This window comes from Capsicum annuum, chromosome 11 (assembly GCF_002878395.1).
Source record: "Capsicum annuum cultivar UCD-10X-F1 chromosome 11, UCD10Xv1.1, whole genome shotgun sequence".
Taxonomy (NCBI): Eukaryota; Viridiplantae; Streptophyta; class Magnoliopsida; order Solanales; family Solanaceae; genus Capsicum; species Capsicum annuum.
In genome coordinates, this window is record NC_061121.1 from 166,504,109 (window position 1) to 166,526,821 (window position 22,713).

The following is a 22,713-nucleotide window of genomic DNA, read 5'->3' on the forward strand; positions in this document are numbered from 1 at the left end:
GTGTGCCCTTGATTAGCGGAGTAGACAATGAAATCTAGGCTATACACAAACAAGAACTTGAGAAGTCAAAATATGAATTGAAGTTCGAGATGCGTGTCACCAACTCTCCATCTTATCAGACTCAGTCTGCACCAGCTCCTGATACTACAGAGATTACCAAATGTATGCCTTTTCCAATTACCACCTATGTGCCACCTGAGTACGTATCCCAAGGCACATCTGCAAGTTCAGGTTCTGCATAATCTATAGGTGGAGAAAATTTTGCTGAATATAGGTTCACACCAGAAAACTTTGCTAAGTCAGTGAAGACGCAAAAGAGGTTTCAGAGACAACTAGATAAGTGGGCTGTAGACTTCAAGCCTTTTATTGATGAGATCTTGGCTGATGCAGTTCATCCATTCCAAACCATTTAGACTAGGATGGACACCATGGAACTTCATATCAACAAAAGGCTGGATGCACTGTCCCTCCCCAACCTTACCAAGCTGACGGCTGAATTTGAATAAGTAAAGATAGATATTGCAGAGATGAAGAGTAAGCAGCCATAACAGCCTATTTTTGACCTAACCTTAGTGGAATGTGATGTTGATGAGGGTATTGTGGACTTGATGGGCAGACCAGTAAAGGACAAACGGAAGGAGTAAATGGACGAAAAAATGATAAGGAAAGAAGCAAAGAGGAGAAAGAGAGCAAAAATGACACCAGAACAATGAGAACAATATGATATTAAGAGAGCTCAAAAGACGACAGTGAAGGATGGAGAAAAAATGAGAAAGAAAGAAGAAGAAGAAGCAGCAGGGGTATCCACTAGTGCTGCCCAACAAGGGGGCACAGTGCAGGATCTGTTCGAGAGACTATTCCTCCAATCTTGGAGGGTGAAGTTGTGAGCGCCCCTACCACCATAGGGGCCAATATTTCCCTAGGAGAGGACAAAAGAGCCTCGCCACACTTCACACTACTCGGATCAATAAGAGGCAAAACAAATAAATCATTTTCTTGTACTTTAAATTAATGCTTTGAGGACAATGCATTTATTTTTTTGTGGGGGTGGTGTACTTGTACCATGGTGGGTTGTGTTGCTGATATATTTTCCCTCCATGTGCTATATAGTAGAATCGGCATGTCTAGGGTGTTTTATTTTTGTATCTCTAATTTCCTAAGCTTGTGATGTAAATATCTGTGTTCAATGTTATTTATAAAATCTTTCCCTGTTTTAGTATCCCTTTGTATATATGAATAATGAATGATGTTGGCATAAGACTATAAGCATGAATGTGTAATTGTTTACTCTACTCATGTAGCATTTGGCATAACCTTCAGTGAGTCTTCATTTGGCATTAACATATAAGAGGTGCATGAATCATGTGATGGAAATAGTAAGAGCAGCAGAAGAAGTTTAACTCAGTTGCCACTGTGTGTGTAAGGATTTGTCTTGAGTTCTTGCATAGTGTAGTGCCTAGAACTTTCTCGAGTCATTGATACCGTTCTTTAGCTGATTCAATAGGATAGGATGATAGGCCTCCTTGTATTTTTAGTCCCCTTAAACTAAATAATTAACCTCTCTAAGATTTTTCTTACTCTAACCCGTTTTGAGCCTTTTAGTAGTTTTGTTCATTTCCTATAATTATAATTAACTCTCCGTAGGGAATTAGCATTCAACTCTGGCCCTGGCCTAATATTGGGCATTGTGCACCTCAACTTAGGTAAAACACATAAGTTGAGGGTGGCTATTGTCAAAATATAAGCACCTAGTGGAAAGTTGGTTTAGAATATAGTTTAAAGGTATTTGGCCCTGATCTGTCCAAATATAATGTGTAGTTTAGCATACTACATCAGCATAAGTTGAGGGTGGCTGATGCTTGAAAAAAAATTGTAAGCAAGTTGATTAAAATAGCACCTGGGGGCTGAAAAGTTGCTAGGGCAATGAGAGTTAAGCCCTAATGAGTCACTTTACCCAAAAGAGTACCCTCACCTAGCCTGAAGCCTCATTACAAGCCTAGAAAAGACCTGTTTGAACCTAGCGAATCATTTTTGAGGGTGTGTTAAATGTCAAGGGCAAGACTATGGGTACCTGGACTATGCTTGTAACTTCTTTGATAAGCGTGAGAGTTTAGATTGTGTCCACGTAGTTTAAAGAGTGGTGGACTTCATTGTTCTGAGGGCAACTGGAGTTTCTCTTAGTTCTGTTGTTTTCTGTGGGACATAACATCCATTTATGTGTGATGAATTATAATTAATGTTGGTTGTAGAACATGCTGGTTAAAACTCATGTGAGTGAAATGATGAGTGAATGTTGCGTCAAAGTGATTCATTAGTTAATTGCTTGTCATGGTATGGTTCATGTTTGCAATTGGATGCCAAGTTGCTTGAGGACAACCAACGATCTTAAGTTGAGGGTGTTGATGTTCCAGCTTTTGAAGGAATATTTTGCATCATTTTCTAAAGAAAGTTGTATGTTTTCAAGAAACTAAGGTTGCATTTAATGCTGGTTTTTAATGTTTTAGGGTAAGGATCTAGCTGAAGAAAAAGTCTCAGAGAAGTGGCAGAAAAACACTTCTGACGGTCAAAATGGTGGACCGTTAGTCTTGTGATGGATCACCAACTTGATCGTCATGCCTAAACAGAACCCAAGACTTCAGTCCTTGTAGCGACGAACTAAATAACGAACCATCAGTCTTACGATAGACCACCAAGTTGGCCGTCAAGATCATCCAGAACCTGGACCCCTGAAGGAATCAGCGACGGACCAAATGGTGGACTGTCAGTCTTACGAAGGACCACCAATTTGTCCGTCAGTCTTATCCAGAAAGTGACCTTCCCAGATCAACAGCGACGGACCAAATGTTGGACCGTCAACCTTTCGATGGACCACTAATTTTGCCGTTACTTTGGACGTGAATTTTATGATTTTGAATTTTAAATCCTTTTAGCTGGGAGCATGTAAATACAAAGTATTAGGGTTTAGTAGGAATCTTTGTCTTTAGTTTCATACTTTCTCTTCTATTGAGAGCTTTGTACTACTTTTCATTGAGATTTGAATCTAGAGAGTGAGACGCGATTATTAGTTTTCATATTTTCCATCAAAGATTGAGAAGAACAATATTGTGACTTTTGTAAGAACTCTTTTGAAGCTATTTATGAAAATGAATATAACTTTGATTTCTGACATGGATATGAGTAGCTAAACTCCCATAACTAGGGTTATGGGTGCCTTGATATAGAGAACTATTTTGGGGGTGTGAATGGGTTTGTTTTCTAACATCTATCGAATATGCATGAATCTTTCTTCATTTTAATGACATCTCTTGGTTGCAAACTTGAGAAGTGAGCCCATGAACTCCACTTGTCTAACAAGAAAGTGGATTTTGGGAAAAGAAGTGATTCACATGAACTCCATAGGTTTACCCTTTGGGTTAATAAGTTGATGCCTTAACAGGATCAACCCTCATGAGAGAGTTGTTAAATAATGCATGGACCCTTTAAGTTCGAGAGAAGTAAAGGGTGAAATACTCATTAGGTTGAGAAACATATGGGTAATTTTAGAATTCAATAATTTTAACAATTGTATACATAAGTTAGAATTCGAGCACAAACTCACAACCCTAATTGTTTGAACATTTTGGTAAGCAGAACTCTAGTTAATTTATTCTCATTGGAAATACATTTACATTTACTCTCAGTAGTTGGGCTTTTGTGTAACGCCAATATAAAAGAACACTGTTAACATTTCCCAACCCCCTTTATTTTGGAGCCTTAGATCAACAGTCTAATAATAGCGACAATACTTAGTGAACATAGTATTCCCTATGGGATTCGACACCCAACCTAGTTGGGTTCTATATTTAACAACGACCACTTACTCTCTCATAAGAGAGTTGTAATTTGGGTGTATCAACTAGCATGATTAAACCCCCAAACGTCTCTACTCTTAACTTTAACAAAGTTAGAAGTAAAAAATGCCAAGGAAATCAAACCTTTCTTTAACAAAGTAAACAAAGAAGATAGTAAAATCAACACATACATTAAGCATAATTTTTAGAAATTGGAAATAGGAATAGATATTTGGACTTGATGTCCTCTTTAGCTTCCCAAGTAGCCTTTTCGACCTTGTGGTTCCTCCAAAGAACCTTCACTGAAGCTACGTCCTTGGTCTATAATCGACGAACCTATCAATCCAAGATTTCAACTGGGACCTCCTCATAAGATAGAGAATTCAAAATATCAATATCCTTGATAGGTACAAGCTGCGAAGAATCACACACACACTTCCTTAACAAAGAGACATGGAACACTGGATGAATGGAGCACAAGCTAGAAGACAACTCCAATTCATATGCAATGTTGCCAACCTTTCTTAAAACTAAGTACGGACCAACATACTAGGGACTGAGCTTCCCCTTCTTCTAAAACGCATCACTCCCTTCATAGGAGACACCTTCAAGAACACCCTATCCCCCACCTCAAACTCTAACTTCTATGCCTTACATCTGCATAGGACTTTTAGCAATTTAGGAAACTTTAAGCCTATCCGAAATCACCTTCACCTTATCCATGGCTTGGTGAACCAAATTCAGATGAAACATCTCTGCCTCACCAACCTTGAACAACTCAATAGGAGATCTACACCTCCTACCATACAAGGCCTCAAACGGAGCCAGCCTAATGCTAGATTGATAGCTATTATTATACGCAAACTCCATAAGAGGAAAATGCTTGACCAAACTACCACCATAGTCAATCACGCAAGCTCTAAGCATATCTTACAATGTCTTAATAGTCATTTTTGGTTTCCCATCTGACTGCGGATTAAAAGACATACTAAGACTCACCTTAGTCCCTAAACCTTTATGAAATGACCACCAAAAGTATGATGAAAACTGTGTATTACAATCCGAGATGATCGAAATAAGCACCCCATGAAAATTCACAATCTTATAGAGGTACAACCTCGCATAATCCTCTATGGAAAAATTTTTCCACACTATTAAGAAATGAGCAGACTTCATCATCCTATCCAAGATGACCCAAACTGAATCAAACTGATTCTGAGCCAGAGAAAGACCGGTAACGAAATCCATATTGATCACCTCCCATTACCAAACAGGCAACTCAATTTCTTGATACAATCCTCTGAGCCTCATGTGCTCAACTTTCACTTATTGGCACACCATGAACTTAGCCACAAAATTAGCCACATCTCGCTTCATATTGTTAATATCATGAAAATTTCTATTGAACCAAGATGAACAATGTAGTGTGACTTATGATCTCAGTCAATATCCTCTCTCGCAATCCATCTATATTGGGAACATATAAACTCCCTTGGTACCACAAGGTACCATCACCACTAACCTTAAAGGCCATCACCTTTTGCCCCCTACATAAACCTTGATCCTCATCTAGATAGGATCTAACACTTGTTTTTCCTTTATTTCAGTACTAAGAGATGGCTGTGCCACCTTCTACACAAACATACCACCATCCTAAGAGTCCAAGAGACAAAATCCAAGGTTAGCCAAATGGTAAATATCTTTCACCAACTCTGGCTTTCCTTCATCCACATGAGCTAGACTTCCCATGGATAACCTGCTAAGAGCATCAGCAACCACATTAGCTTTACCTAAATGGTAGTAAAGACTCATGTTGTAATCTTTGAGCAGCTTAAGTCATCTCCTTTGCTTGAGGTTCAACTCTTTTTGAGTAAACAGATACTGCAGGCTCTTATGATTGGAAAAATATCCACATGCACACCGTATAGATAGTGTTGCTAGTGTTTTAACGCAAATACCACAACCAATAATTCCAAGTCATGAGTTGGATAATTCTTCTAATGCACCTTCAACTGTTTAAAGGCATTAGCTATGAACTTGTCATATTGCATCAAAACGCACCTAAGCCCCACACGGTATGCTTCATAATAGACTACAAAACCATCTAAACCTTCTGGAAAAGTCAAGACTGGAGCCGAAGTCAACTTATTCTTTAGCTTCTCAAAGCTACCCTCACAAACATCAGACCATAAGAACTTTACCTTCTTCTGAGTCAACTTTGTCGAAGGGGCAGCTATAGAAGAGAAAATTTCTACAAACCACTTCTAATATCTGGCTAAACCAGAGAAGCTCTGAATATAGATTGGAGTCCTGGGTCTAGGCCACTTCTTAACCATAACAACTTTCTACGGATCCACTATGATCCCTTCACTAGAAATGACATGACCCAAAAAAGTAAAAGCATTCAACCAGAATTCACATTTCAAAAATTTAGCATACAATTGCTGATCTTTCAGGGTCTGCAACACAATATGGAGGTGATTAACATGATCCACCTCTCTCTTAGAGTACACTAGAATATCGTCTATGAATACAATAATGAAAAATCTAGAAACTGATGGAAGACCCTGTTCATCTAGTCTATGAATGCCGCTAGGGCATTAATCAACCTAAAAGACATGACTAAGAACTCAAAATGCCCATACCTAGTATGGAAAGCATTCTTAGGGATATTTACCTCCCTAATCTTTAACTGATAATACCTGGATTGAATATCAATCTTGGAGAATGGTACTTATTCTTAACCGTCACCTTATTCAATTGTCGGTAATCAATACACATCCAAAGGGAACCATCCTTTTTACACACAAATAAAATTAGTTAACCCTACAAAGACATACTAGGACGGATTAAACCCTTGTCTAAAAGATCCTTTAGTTGTTCCTTAAGCATCTTCAACTCAGCTAGAGTCATTCTATTCCGGGGAATAGAAATAGGATGTGTTTGGAACAAGATCTATCCCAAAATCAATATCTCTATCGGAGGAAACACTAAGAAGGTCATCAGGGAAGACCTTAGAAAATTCATTCACTACCGGGGTAAAATATAAAGAAGGACCCTCCAAGTTAGAATCTTTAACCAGGACCAAATGATAGAGACACCCCTCGGAAACCAATATCCAGGCTCTAAGATATGATATGAACCTTTCCTTAGGGGCTAGGAAAACACCCTCCCATTTTATAATTGGATCATTAGGGAATTTAAAAATGACCTTACAGGTCCGACAGTCTAAAGATGCATAGCACGAGTGATACTAATCCATCCCTAATATGATATCAAAACCCACTATGTCTAATTCAAATAGATCCACCAAAGTTTCTCATCCATCCACAGACACGACACAACCCATATAGACCCTTCTAGCGACCATAGAGTCACCCATAGAGGTAGAAATAGAAGAAGGGACTGGAATACACTCAAGACCAAACCTAAAATGCACAACCATAAATGGGGTCACATAAAAAAGAGTAAACCCTAGGTCAAGTAAATAGCACACATCACAAGAAAAGAGTTTCAACATACAAGTAACGACACTAGATGATGCCATAAACTCCTGACGAGTAGTGAGAGCATAGAGTCAGTTTTGACCAGTGTCGAAGACAAATGGAGCACCCTTTGGTGATGGAGCTAAAAAAGAGGCAACAGGGATCGTGTTTTCCCCAGCGCAACCTTACCAATATGGCAATTTTTAAGCATATTCCCCAACTGACCAAAGTTGAAGCACTTCTCCTTTTCCTCAACACAAAACCCTTATTTCAATTGACCAAAAAATTTATAAGGAGGATATGATGAAGCTGATTACGCCCCACTAGCCTGACATTGGACACCTTGTGCCCTATAATTACCGCTACTTTGAAAACGCTGGTCACCAGATGGCTACCTAGAATTACCCCACCTATTCTTGGACCACTTTCAACCATCCCTGCCACTCTACTATTGACCACCACCCTAATCAGAAAACCTAAACTTCTTATTCTTTCTTTCTTCAATTTCAACCTTCTTCTTCTTCTCTTCCTTGACCTGATGTATATACACAATCAATCTGGAGATATCCATATCCTTGTTCAATAAGGCAGCCTTACTCTCCAAAATTAAGCCTCAGGATAACCCAGAAGTAAACTTTCTTATTCTATACGTTATGCTAGAAATCAACTCTAAAGTATATTGCGATAACTGGTGAAACTTCAAGGCATACTCCTTGAATGATATCTTTCCTTGCTTCAAGTTAAAAATTCTTATGCTTTCACCTCTCTCAACACCCGAGGAAAGAAGTAATCCAAAAAAGAATTAGAGAAATTATCCCACAGGGCCGACTCAGCATCATCACCCCTTGACTATTCCTATTCCTCATACCATTGGTATGCTACATCTTTTAGTTAATAGGCAGCAAATTCCACACCCTCCACATTAGTAGCATCCATAATATGGATGATCTTTTCTATCTCATCAATAAACCTTAAGGATCCTCCTTAACATTAACACCAGTGAACATAAGAGGGCTCAACATCATAAACTGGCCAACCCTTGTAGCATCAGAAGATAGAGTAAAAAAATACCACATTTATCTTGGAAAGAAACTAACTGAGCAAACATATGGATGGACTGATGAAACTAAGCATTCATCACATTAATCGGAGGAGCTCAAGAAGGACTAGAAGAGACCATTCGAACTCCAGGAGGGTAATCAGGAACTGGACCCCTAGACTGGGTCTGGACCCCATATATAGAGTGTGTCCTATTAGCATTATCCCCAAGTAGGATAAAGGAATTTATATGAGCTTTAGATCATCGAGGATGCTTAATATGATAGGCGAACAAACAAGAATTAGTGGAGAATTCTTGACCTTAGACTCTACAGGTCAAAAACAAAACTCAAAAAAGAAAAATATTTCAAAATGCCTCGTAGCCTTCCGTTTTGAGTGTAGGCACGCTATACACCCTTAAAAGAGACTATATTCAAGATAGATTTATCAAACACCCAATGGACTATGAACCTAGCACTCTGATATTAATCTGACATGGCCCAAACCAGGGCCTAGTCGTGTTAGGCATCTCAAGTCTAACCAGGACCGGAGACCACCCTAATACCCTACCATTAACCCCCCTACGCCCTATGTTGGATGAATTCTGAACACATAATAAGATAATACAATATTAATCAAAGACAGTAAGGCAAGTCCATAATCATAACCAAATAACCATAACCAAATATCCAACCAATACTAATCCTAATGCTAACACTAATACTGACACCGCCCATTCCTATAGTTTATTTAGAAAGCCTTTAACTAAAGTTAAAGAATATCCAGTCGGGATATGCCCCCACCATAGACAAAACCAAATCCAATGAAATAACCATAATGAAAAGAAGTCCATAACATGAAATGAGGTCTTTCAGAGTATGAAAGCTCACCACTTCAATTTGACTCAAAAGCTATCCCCCAAAACAAGTCACTACGTAGGAAGAATAGTAGTATAGTGGTTCCTTTATCGCGTGGGGATAAAACACTCAAAGATGGTTAGTAGGGTAAATGCTAGAATGTAACTCAGGGATAAAGATAAGATAATGGCATCATTTTAAAAACCAAATCTAATAACCATATGCAATAACATATATACCTATATACCATGCCAGGATAGGGAGGTTTATAATGCATTTAAAACCGTAAGCTAGGTTGCATATCTCTATCATCCTAAAACCACCCATGTGCTTTATGGGTTTAAATCTCCCAGTAGAAAGGGCCTCAGTGTGTGTTAGCCACACGATAGAGTAAAAAACCTAGGATTACTAGTACATCCCTAAAAATATAAAGTGTGACATCATGCACATGTCCACCAAGTCCACCCTCACATCGGTAAACGTGAGTTTCCAATGTCGGTCCCCCTGGGACCTCCACCTTCCACGGCTTTGCTACTCAACACCCTTTAAGCCCAATTAAACCTTTTAACATAACCAAACCATTTACCAAAGAGTTTTTTAACTAGTCATTAACCATTAGTATCATCATAACAAAATTAGATCTTGTAAGTCTATTACCTTATGCCGTATAGACTATTAAATCAAATTAGAATCCATCATTTCCAATAAAACCAAAACTAATTATAATTCAACCATGGCTACTAAGGCCTTTAGAAAGTCATGTGATACCAACTAAAATATTTCATGTTTCTTTAACCATTTATGCAATGCAAAGATTCCAAGAATTTTCAAACTATATGACAAAATTATTCTCATTGACAATTTAACAAATAGGTTGAGGGCATGCCATTATCAAAGCCAAAATCATCATATTTGGGGATCAACAATGACTCATCAATTAAATCACCATTCCCATGCACCCATATGTGGAAAACCATAAGCAAAATATGAAAAACCATATTTAAAATCATAAGAAACATTAATCAACCATGAACATCCAAAACCCCCAACCTTTATTTCAAAACCATAATAATACCATGAAAGTCATACATTAAAACACATGCCTTTAGTAAAATAAAAATGAAGGAAGGGTCACATTCCTTAGACATAAGAAGTATGAAGAGAAACCTCCCTTAAAAACCTTAATTATTTATCTTGATTAAACCCTAGCTTTTGCTTATAGAGATAGTTTGAGAGAGAATTAGAGAGTGTTGTATTTGGAATAGTGTGTTAAGAAAGTCCCAAAAGGTGTTTTAAGTAATGGCTTCAAAGGGAGTTAAATGAGAAAATGTACAGATTACCCCAACTTAAAACTGAAAAAATATCGCAGGTGGTTACGAGTTGACCCTCGTGACTCATGACAACAACATACAACTCATACCCTTGAGTATTCACTGAGATAGTAAGTTGGACACCCATACACTGTCAACCATACAACCCTATGACCCCACTTGTTACCAGACCATACAACTCGTATGGTGTAGTAGTATCCCAGATAGAACCCAGAGGGATTGGACACTGGACAACATACGTCTCACCCTTAACACTTGTAACCTATCCTCATGGCTCTTAGTAAGTCACTCGTACTCAGAGCCAAGTCAAGTCATTAACTTACTAATTTGAGAAAGATTTGACCTAACGAACCGTCACTACCCCTAATGACTCATACCACCAAATCATAACCATCATAGAACCCCAACCATCATCTAGTTGACACCTCACGACTAGGGTCATCTGACCCATACCCATACCATACAGATCTTATGGTTAAGTCATCAATAGGACAATGAGCCCAAAGCTCAAGAAATTTGTAAAGGCTAAAACCCAGGGTATTTCATTATAGTTATGAGGGACCCTATTCTATAAATGAGGTACTTCATACATTATAGAAAAGTTTCTCTTATTCATACCCTAAATCATACAATCAAGTTAACCCATAAGAAATTTATACAAATGTGTACATTGATCCAGATTCTTCCATCTATGCTTTGTCTTTGAGATGGTAAAAGTAATAATGTTTAGATTTCTACCTATGTGATTCTTATCATTCCAATATATCCCTAAAAAATTTTATATTTTGCATAAGGGCTTGAGAGGAGCCAATTAATATGTTTAAGCCTATTAATTCAAAAGCTTTCATACTTATTTATAAAAATCATGCTACTGATCTAGAATATGATGTATATTCAAAAAATTCTCTAATCTATATTATAGGTGAAACCTTATAGAGAAAAGTACAACTTTTAGTGATTTGGAAGTATTATCACTTAAAACATAGTGTCATTTGAGGTGTTATGAGCCATAAGTATTAGAATGACCCCAAAGGTAGAAGTATGAATTTAGAATTGTAGTTGCCAAAATATTAGGGATAATGATTGACATAGTAAGTAGCCAGAGTCATACCCATTAAGCTAGTAATAAGATGATATGCCTTTAATTATAAGGACTTGTGTAGATTTCATTGTAGTACATAGGGTAAGAGTTATCAGTTAAGATAACTTAAGAGTACAACATTATGTTTGGAAAGATCAAGTTTAGATTTCAAATAAAAGTATGGAGTGTTTAAGAAATTAGAAGATTTAGAAGGTACCTTATTATTTAAAGATCAAACCCAGATTTCTGTGAGGTTATAAACCTAGTCTAGGAAAATGTGATGTACAATAAGATAGTAAGAAAGAGTAGTAGTGTTATGAACAAAAATGTGTTTGAAAAGTGAAGTTGGACAAGAAGTGTGTTTGAGGTTGATTATTCTGTCATAAATTATCAGTCGACTTATTTATCTTAAATTTTTTACTATAGCTATAAGTTTGTCTAGTGTGTGAGAAGTTGTGTTGCAATCCATATTTAGTATTACATACTAAGTTTGAACTGTGGATGATCACCAAGGTGGAAAGAATGATATTTGGGGGATGATGATTCTAGTTTTATGGAATTAATCTAGTAATCTTGCATAACGTATACGAGAACTAAAGTTGACTAGTTTGCAATAAGTGTGGTGGGGTAGGTATGAAGCATATGTGACCCTTATATGAAATAGTAATTTATAGGTAAGTCATCAGATAAAGAAGATCTGTAAGTTTTGTTTTAAAAAAAGGTTTACCCAAGGTAGTATATTATTGCATGGGATTCTAAGTTACAAGTGCTCTGTGTGCATAGATAGTAACCTTGAAATGTGTTTGGAGAAGGCTAAGTATGTATGTTATGGTGTTCATAATAATTGAATTAAAGAGATTTTAGATAGACGATGTTGAAGTATAGTTTAATTTCCATTTATTTGGGTGGATAGAAATTTAGAGGTGTCATGTTAGTAGGCTAGAAGGAGAAGACTAAATTGCTAAGGGCTAGAAGAATTAGTTATACATGCCAATAGGAGTAGTTATTGTAGAAATATGTATATAGAGGCCAGAGAAAGTTAAGAGAAGTATCTATGAAAGAAGTCTTATAAGGAATTTTAGTATCTCCGGGTATAGGTCCATAGACTTAGAATGCCATCCTTAATCTAAGAGGGAGATGTTAGACTGATTAACTAAAATAGGTCTTAAGAATTAGATGGTGATGTATTATAGAAAGAGTTATCTTGAGATAGCAATCCATTCCTACTCTAGCATATTCCTTGAATTTCAGCCATTATGACACCCTACTCATGTTTTTTGTGTCAGTATCATGCTCATGACCCATACTAATGCACTTTATATAGATTCATGTACATACTCAATTCCTAGAATAAAAAGCAATAATTTTAGGACAGCGACCTTAATCTTACTCTATGAAGTTATGAATTCCATCATTATATTACACAACTCATAATATATGCACTCTTATTTTGTAGTACATTTAGTGTTATAAACTCATGATAGGCACTTAGTGGCTAGTGAAATCATACTACATCATTTACCTTCTTAAATCTGATTTATTAAATAATTTGTGCTTATGATATTTTTGCTCTAAGACCTATGCATGTTCATCGATGAAAGTGATGGTCGATTATGTTCTGACCATGCCTAGAATAACTTTCTACTCATACTCAATGTTGATATATGAGGTATTCATGCCTATTGTACCTTACTTCATGGTGTCCATTTTTTGGAGTACCTAGGTTTTGATAAGTATAACTCTTGATTTAGCAACATCCCTCTAATCTGAGATCCATATAATAGTAGCCCTTTATTGATCCTCCTTATGTTGAAATAATGGTATTGATAGCAGTTGAGTAATAGTTTTGGTGAAAGGTTAGATGTCCCTTATTAAGAAGAATATAATGTGTTTATTCCATCGAAGTTTTAAAGCGTGGAGGAGGAATGGGGAAACAATTTGTTATTTGTAATAGTTAGATGAGAATTTTTGGTATGTTTCTTGGTAGTAGTCCTCACAAATTTCAACTCATAAAGATGTTAGAAAGGTGAGAAATTCTTAAATGAGTTGGTTAACGAAAAGTCCATGAAGTGCTTATAGTGATAGTTTTGAATATGGTGTTGATAACATATGAATGAATGTATTATCCAATAGTGACTTCTTGATTAGAGTTTGAGTTTAATTGAATGAGGTGGTAAGAATAAGTAGTAATCTTGGAATGAAAGCCTCTACAGAGATATAAAGAATAAAGTTTGTGGTCAAGATTAGTATCACCATCTCACATATAGCACATGTGACTCTGAGTTAAGTTTAAACATGACAAGAGCATGCAGTTACACTAAGACTTTGGTAGGAGTAGTCATATGTACTCTTGTAAGGGTTATAAATTGCAGGTCATGAAGTGTAGTATTTAGAAAGAGGAGTGTATTTGAGAGGTGTTGCTAACCTTAATAGCTATCGGGTGTATCACTTAAGGCATAATAGTCCTATTCTTACATCATTCCTAAAGTACCCATTTTTCAAATCATAGACCATCAGTTAGAGTATGAGTTATGTTCAAATAAATGTTGCTGATGACATTGAGGTATGTTCAAATAAATGTTGCTGATGACATTCAAGTAGCACCTCATTTCAGATGATGATACGGTCACCATCAAGATATTAACCCAACTGAGGTTGGGGTAAATCCTAAGGGAACATGTGGCTTTGTACTTATCAGCAGTTGTCGTCTATGTACAATACTGGAAAGTGAATAGCGGGATTTTCTTGTAGTAGTCTCATGCAATAAATGGTCTTAACTTTGGTTGAAATTAGTTAAAGGTGAACACTAGGATTGTGTTCCCCCTGACATCTCGACGTCATAGGCTTATCGTGTGTTGTTGAACCAACCCAATACCTTGTATACAGAATCGATAAGTTATGTACCTTCTACAGTCTTTTGAAAGAGTAAAAGGATTGCACCAATTACCTTTTGAGTCTCAAGATATCACATTAATAACCCTTATCTTGATTCCAGTTAAGTATTACCTTTTGAGTCTCAAGTTATTAGATGAAAGCTAACGATCATTCACTATATTCCATCGTGTGTCAATGGATCAACAATTAACTCCCAAATCACTGTCGTCATTATCTTTTTCTAGTTACTACTCCTCTTTTGGAGTATCAATATCTAGGAGGGATCCTAATGTTTACAACCGCTATGACTTTTATTATAATGAAGATAATGCAATGCATGCCATGGGTATTAGTTTAATTTAACAATCACACTTCCCCTATTTTGTCAATTAGCCAGGGTTTGCACAATCCTAGCTATGGGTTTTTTTAGCCACTCATACTTGTGAAGAAATCAATAACATTCATATTTGAAGGCAATGATGAAATCACAATGATAAGATGAATGAAAACCCACAACTGTAAACTGAATACTCAATCAAAGTCAATACAGAGAAATCCCAAGATCAAAGATGGATCTTGAAATCAAAATATGTTTCTAAGTGTTAAAAGTGTGTAACCCGTAACAAAAAGTACATAAGGGGTATTTATAGTACAAGATAAAACCCTAAAAACTAAGCCCGAACAAAATAGGAGAAAAAAGGGTCGGTGGCCAATTGCTCTCTGTACTTGTGGTCTGGCAGGGTGCAGGTACTACCTGCTGCCCAGGCACAAGGCCCAGGTAGCAGGAGCAAAAATCCTGCAATGTTCAGCTCTCAGGATTTTGACTTTCTAGCACTTGCTTAGTGTACATATGGTTCGTAGGTCCTACTTGCGGCCACATGTTGACTTAGTAGATGCCGAGAGTTAAGTTTTTATGCTCTTCTTCGACTCTCAAACATGCATTGATCACGATCAAGATGGAAAACATCCCACATATACATAATTGCTCCAAAAGTGGCTAAAAACACCTTTTTTTACCATTTTCACAAACTTATCATCCAAAACCTGCTTTTCTGCAAAACATACCCAAAACAGATCAAATCTAACAAAATGGGTCTCAGAAACTACATATTTTCCTTGTTTTAAGCATCGAGAGTTCTATATTTCTATATCACATCAACACCCTCAACCTAGAATGTTTGCATGTCCTCAGGGAACAAAAACACAACAAAACAAAAACAATGCTTAAATAAAAGAATTCAAGATATTCAAGGCAGGCAGTCATCACATTAAGTTTAAATTATAACATCCCCTCCTATATGTTTTTTCAAAACCAACTGTGTATGAACATGAAGTACAACAAGATGACATAATGGGGTCGAGGTATGGCAATTACATTAGCAATAGATAACTACTAATATGTACAAATCACATTACCCAGAACAAGCAATTAGCTAGCAACATGACTCAAGTGTCCTCACAAAATATATGTCCCACTTACACGTATAAGAAATCAAGAATGTCAATACAGGATGGTCAAGAGAAACTCACGCTTAACCAAGAATTACCAATCAATGCATGTCAAATACCATAGGCTTGCCCTTATTTTCTTTACCTTAAAATATAGATAGTCAAGTCAGGATTACTATAGGACATTTCTCGGCTTGTAATGTAGGCTTGGGGGATTGGTATGACATATATTGACATTTTAAAGTGACTAAGCCTTCTTGGCACTACACTAACTTTGGGGTCTGACTTATTGACATGACAAAAAATTGGGCCTTTTTGTTTGGGCATCTCAAGCCCAACAACGATCGGAGATCACCCCGTTAACCCAACCTAACCATCACATCAATCCATAAGTGTTGCATAAACTCCGACCATATAATAAGATAGCAGAAACAAAACCAATAATTATAACTTAAGAAAGTTTAAACATTCATTAATATCAACATTCAACATCTAATCTACCCAAGTCCACAGTCATTTGAAAGTCTCTACCAATTTAATTTCTATAATATGTTGGGACGAGCCCCCAATAATAGCCAAACCAAATCCAAAATAAGTCTATGACAAAAGATAAGAAGAGCATGAAATGCATGCCTTCCAAAGGATCAAAGCTCACCACATCGATGTCAACACTCGAAATGCCCGAACACCTGATCACTGCATAGCAAGAGAAGAACATTCATGCAACACATCCTTCAGAGATGATTAGCGGTTAGAGTGCTAGCATGTAACTCAAGGGTAAGGATAAAATAGTGTCATTATTAATTGCCAAGTCAAACCATCATAAGCCACCATATTTTTATACACATAGACATATAAATACATATGGATACATCAAGTGTAAAAAGGAAACAAGGCCTTAGCATGCATTTCAAAGAACTCAACCACAAACCATGAAGTGAAGGACTCTAACCTTCCACTCTCTTAGGTTATATCAAGCAAGAGGACTCTAACCCCAAGCCGTCATATTATGAAAATAGACTCTAACCACAAGACCTTTTACTAGACAAGTGGACCCTAACCACAAGCCATTTTATTAGATAAGTGGACTCTAACCCCAAGCCATTTCAATGCGTAAGTGGACTGTAACCATGAACCATTTAACTATGTAAATAGACTCTAACCAGAAGCCAACGCGTCTATTACTAGTCGACATTGGTACTCTAACCCTTTTTCCATGTATTCACATCACACCATTCACATTTGGGGACTCTAATATATTTAACCATTCCAAGCCATCAAGGACACAATTCAACATCATACTTGACCACAAGGTCTTCATGAACCATTTATCAATCAATCGATTTAATAACCCAATGTATTAATTTTAAATATCATTCAAGTTAAATTGAAGTCATCAAGACCTTTATAAAATCACTCATTAACACTCTTACCAAGCCTTAGTTCAAACACAATTCGATTTTATGATAAGGACTCTAACCCCTTTTTAACCAATCAGACCACCAAAGGAACTATTTAACTCATTACATGGTCAACAAGGACAGTAAAAGATCATTTACCAATCGTTGTTACTCATTATGCCATATCCATAGTTCAAATCACCATCAACATGTGACTAGTTATTTCTAGTAGACATTTTCACAAACACCTTGAGGGCATACTCTTACCATGACCAAAACCTAAGTGAAAACCATCAATATTAGGGTTAATCTTGACCCATTTGTTAAACCACAATCAACAAGAACCCACATGTGCAAACCATAACCAAAAGAATGTATAATCATAAGTTTAAGTAAGAGGAAACATTACCCATCACTATACATCAAAACCCTCAACATTTGTTTCAAAAACCATCATTAATGATTCATAAACAATGTTTAAATGACGTGATATTTGAGAAATAATAGTAAGGAAAGAGTCACATTCCTTATACAAAATGATCCCCATAGATATTCTTAACCTCTTATCCTTTAGATGAACACTTGTGGAATCCTAGGCTCCAAATCTTCAAGAGTGTGTTTGAGAGAGTATTTGGAATATTTATTCCACGAAAATGTGTTTTAGGAGGTCAAAATATGTTGTATAGCGTAGGTACTTAGGGGTTTTAGGGCGAGAAATATCCATTAAACCCTTAGCTCAAAAGCTTGAAATTAACTAGTAGGAGGGTACAATTCTCACACCAAACCGTACCCTAGGGTACGACTCTCACACCAAACCGTACCCTAGGGTACGAGTGGTACCCTAACACGTACCCTAGGACTCACCATGGACCCCTAATCTACCTAACATATGACCATACATGCATGAATCATACCCAAAGGTACGAGTGGTTCCATGCAACCTGTACCAAAGTCAATTTCCATTAGATCAAGGCCAACACTTCATACGACTAGGTAGCATACGACCCATACCCTAACATACAACTATGGAGAGGCTAAACTGTATCTTGGACAAAATATACCCAACAAACATTGATCAACATATGTGAGAGAGGACCTTAGGTCATATCTTAGGGTATGAATAGTATCCATGAGTCGTACCATACCCAGAAACTTCAACCAAGGAAATCTTTCTAAGGGTCCAAAGCCTAGGTGTTTCAATTCTCCCTAACTTGGATCATTCATCCTCGAATGACGGGTAAGGCAAGCACAAGCATAAGTTAATACAATATTACACATTAAAACTAACCTTTAACCAAGTTAGAACACAAAGACATATAACAAGGATCAGACACATGCCATGATCATTATCAATCAACCATTCATTCAATCGACATTGGGACTCAAACTCATAGTCTATCAAAATATTTGGTCAATTCAAAGTTTGGGGACTTAAACCCATGGCCTATTAAAGACATAAATCAAGCTAAGAAGGTTAACACATACCTCAAACACGAGTTCCAAAAAGCAAAATAAATGCGGATACTTGGACTTCATGTCCTCTTTCGCCTCCCAAGTAGCTTCTTAGGACTTTTGGTTCCTTCATAGAACCTTGACCGAAGCCACCTCTTTCATTTGCAACCTTAAAATTATCGATCCTAGATCCTCACCGGGATCTCCTTATTGGATAAAGAGTTCGATACACCAACATACTCTAAGGGAACAACCAATGAAGGATCACCTATACATTTCTACAATATGGACACATGGAATACCTGGTGGATGGAGCTCAAACTAGACGGCAGCTCAAACTCATAGGCAACATTAACAGCCCTATTCAAAATCAAATATGGACCAACATACTAGGGACTCAACTTATACTTCTTACGAAACCACATTACTCCCTTCATGGAAGATACCTTCAAGAATACCCAATCACCAATAATAAACTCTAAATCTCTATGTCTTAAATCAGCATTGGACTTTTGGAAACTTTGAGCGGCTTTCAACCTATCACGAATCACCTTCACCTTTTCCAAGGCTTGGTGAATCTAATCGGGGCCAAAACACTTACCCTTACCAACCTCATACCACCCTATAGGAGATCAACATCTCCTACTATACAACACCACAAAAGGAGCCATACCAATTCTAGTGTGGTAACTTTTGTTATAAGCAAACTCAATCAAAGGCAAATAGTCATACCAACTACCACCATAATCAATTACACAAGCACGCAACATATCTTCCATTATTTGGATAGTCCTCTCTTTTTGTCCATCTATTTGCAGGTGAAAAGCAGTACTAAGGCAAACATTAGTTCCCAAACCTTTCTAAAATAACTTCCAAAAATGCAATGAGAATGGAGCACCATAATCCGAAATGATAGAAATTAAATCATCGCACAACTTCATAATATCTGCAAGATAGAACTTAGTATAATCCTTCACTGAATAACTAGTCCTTACCGATAAAAAATGAGCAAACTTGGTCATTCTGTCCATAATGACCCAAATAGAATCACATTGATCCTAAGATCGGGGAAGATGGATAACGAAATTCATGTCAATCACTTCCCACTTTTACTCGGGTAGCTTAATCTCTTGAAACAAACCACCGAGTGTCAAGTGCTCAACTTTCACTTGTTGACACACTATACACTTACCTACAAAGATAGCCACATCTCATTTCATATTATTCCACCAATAAAGCTCCCTAAGGTTATGATATTTTTCATAGAACCTAGATGAATAGCATATCGAGACCTATGAGCCTCGGTCATAATCCTTTCCCTCAATCCATCGACATCAGGAACACATAGCTTTTCTTGGTACCTCAGGATACCATCACCACCAATCACAAAGTCAACAAACTTTTGTTGACCCACATTACTCTTAGTCTTTATTAAGTCAGGATCCAAAATTTGTTTTTTATTTACCTCAACCACAAGAGATGACTGTGACACTAGATGCATAAATACACCCCCATCCTTCAAGTTTGAGAGATGAACTCCAAGACTAGCCAATCTGTGAATGTCCTTTACCAACGCCCACTTATCCTCATTAATATGAGCCAAACTCCCTATTGATAACCTGCTAAGAGCACCAGCAACAACGTTAGCTTTACCTGGGTGGTGGTGAAGACTCATATCAAAGTACTTCAACAACTCAAGCCACCTCCTTTGCCTAAGATTTAACTTCTTCTAAGTAAACACATACTGTAGGCTCTTACGAACACAAAATATGTCAACATGTATCCCAAATATATAATGACACCAAATCTTCAAAGCAAATACCACGCTAAGAACTCTAAGTCATGAGTAGGGTAGTCATTCTCATGAAATTTCAATTGCCTAGAGGCATAGGCTACCACCCTATAATGTTGAATCAACACACAACCAATCCCAATACAAGAAGCATCATAGTACACTACAATACCATCATTACCCTCGGGCAAGGTCAAAACTAGAATCGTAGTTAATTTATCTCTCAATTTCTTGAAACTACCCTCACACGCATCCGACAATAAAAAATTGACCTTCTTCTGGGTCAACTTAGTCAATGGAGCAGCTATCGTTCAAAAAATTTCCATAAATCTCCAATAGTAATCGGCTGGACCTAAGAAGATCCAATTATTGGTTGGAGTTGCAGCTCTACACTTTTTAACCACCGCAACCTTTTATGGATCTGCCATGATCCCTTCACTAGAGATGACATGACCAAGGAAAGTCACAACCTTCAACCAAAACACAAACTTTGAGAACTTGGAATACAAATGATGACCCTTCAAGGTTTGTAACACTACAAGGAGGTGATCGACATTATCCATCTCACTCTTAGAATAGACCAAGATGTCATCAATGAAGACAATGACAAACAAATCGCAAAACAGATGAAAAACCCTATTCATCAAGTTCATGAATATCGTCGGGGCATTGGTCAACCCAAAAGACATAACTAGGAACTCATAGAGACCATATAGGGTATTAAAGACAATCTTAGGGATATCCACTTCCCTAATCTCAAGTTGATGATAACCTGACCTAAGATAAATCTTAGAGAAACACTTTTCACTTTGAAGTTGATCAAATAAATCATTGTTCCTAATAAGAGGATACTTATTCTTTATGGTCACTTTGTTCAACTAATGATAATTAGTGCACATTCAAAGGGAACCATCCTTCTTACGCACAAACAACATTGGAGAACCCTAAGGAGACACACTAGGACAAATAAAATCTTTGTCTAAGAGATCTTTCAACTGCTCCTTAAGCTCTTTCAACTCTGCCAGAGCCATTCTATATGGAGGGATAGAGATAGGACGAGTGTTCGAAATAAGATCAATCCTAAAATTAATTTCCCTATCAGGAGGAACACCAGGTAGGTCATCAAGAAAGACCTCGTGGAACTCATTAACCACGGAATAAATTCTAAAGAGGGACCTTTTAAGTTAGAATCTTTAACTCGGACCAAATGATACAAACGCCCATTAGAAATCAACTTTTGGGCTCTAAGGTAAGAAATGAACCTCTTCTTAGGCACTAAAGAACCCCTTTCCCATACAATGACCAACTCATTAGGGAATTTAAATGTAACCTTATGGGTCCAATAATCTAAGGAGGCATAGCACGAATGCAATCAATCTATCCCAGAATAACATCAAAATAGACCATGTCTAACTCTATCAAGTCTACCAGAGTTTCTTAACTACCAAAAAACTACCTCCCTTCTCCCCATAGACTCTTTCAACCACCATAGAATTTTATATTGAGGTTAAAAAAAAGGAACTGATAGAAACTCAAGACCAAAACCAAAATGCACTGCCACAAATGGGGTCACACAAGAGAGAGTGGAACCCAAATCAATCAAACAATACACATCATATGAGAAAAGTCTCAACATACATATAACCACATCTGGAGACTCCTCGAACTCTTGGCGAGTAACAAGTGATATAAGCCATTCTAGCTAGTGCCGATGCCAAAAACAAAAGTATAAGTTGTACCCTTCAGTACAGGAATGGATAAAGTAGCAATAGGGGACTGTTGGCCCAAGAAACCACTAGTGAGGGGAATTCTTACTGCATGTGCTCAATCTGACCACATCTAAAACATCTGTTCCTTTCCTTCTCACACTGGCCATAATGATGCTAACCAAAAAATCTACAAGAAGGGTAGAATGGAGCCGACTGAGTTCCACTAGTCTGAGATTGGGCACCCTATTCCCAAAATCTACCACCAAACTGAGATCAATGGTCATCCGCTGGCTTCAAGTAAGGAGCACTAGCTAAGGAGAAACAACCAAATCTATCCCTCACTTATTTCTTGGGCACCTACCACCATCTCCACCACTTTGCTCAAAGGCCTAAATTTTTTCCCTTGCCTTTCGCC